Source organism: Galeopterus variegatus, unplaced genomic scaffold (assembly GCF_000696425.1).
Source record: "Galeopterus variegatus unplaced genomic scaffold, G_variegatus-3.0.2 Scaffold897, whole genome shotgun sequence".
In the NCBI taxonomy this organism is placed as follows: domain Eukaryota; kingdom Metazoa; phylum Chordata; class Mammalia; order Dermoptera; family Cynocephalidae; genus Galeopterus; species Galeopterus variegatus.
The window spans coordinates 630,127-631,170 of record NW_007727008.1 but is presented as its reverse complement, the minus strand read 5'-3'; positions in this window follow the sequence as shown (position 1 = coordinate 631,170).

Below are 1,044 nucleotides of genomic sequence, written 5' to 3'. Positions count from 1 at the left end.
CTCTTGATTCTGTGGGATTATCAGTCTCTTAAATTCCAACTCCCTAGGACAGCTGTGGAACATTTGCTAAAGGCTATTGGGGTAAAGTGGCAAAGAAAAAAGTATATGCAATATTTGCAACATACTTATACTAAAAATGGTTTGCTATCTGATATTCACATTTGACTGGCATACTATGTTCTATCTGGCACCCCCACTCGGGGGGCACCTGCATTTTGGGAGATGGAGGCTGAGGGTAGAAGTTTGCTTCTTTTCGTTCTCATCTAGACTGGATCCAGGGTTCAGGAAACAGGTTTGTGTATTTTCTTTTTCTGTAAGCATGCCCATTTTATTTTTAAGTTTAGAGAATGGGCATCTTGGAAAGAAAACTATCCTAGGACAATTTTCTTCAAAATATTCAAAATAAATACTTAACAGAAAAACAATAAATAGGATCTGCCCATTTTATGAAAGGTCAAATTTTCTAAACTTTATAGAAATTAGAGAGCAGACCAATGAATCCTAAAGTGAGGAGAGACCAGCTGCTCAACTGATCACAGTGATAGACGTCCTTACACATCACCTTTCCCAGAGAGGTCACGAAGGGCGTTATCAGTCGGAGTTATATTTTTCTTCTGTCCTCAAAATTTCATGACAAAGGAGAGCAAATAGAGTCAAAGTTCTGATTGCCTTTTCCCATATCACTATAAGCCTTTAAAAAATTGTCCCTTTGAACTTTGCATTTCTTAATTTTGGAATTGCATTTAAAGTCCCTCTGTATTTAAGGAAATCATCTACGAATCAAACCAACTTTGATGACACAGGTCAGACTCTCTGTGATTTCTTGTCACAGAGCAGGTAAGGATCTGTATTAGTTCATTTCTGGGTGATTTATGAAGAAAACAAATTTTATTGCTTACAGTTTCTGAGGCCAGGAAATCCAAAGTCCAAGGAACACATCTGATGGTGGCGACAGTGGCCCAGGGGTCTCATGTTGCAGGATGGTGGAAGCAGAGAGAGAGAAACAGCTCCTCATGCACTCTCCTTTTAACGCCCTCGAAACCA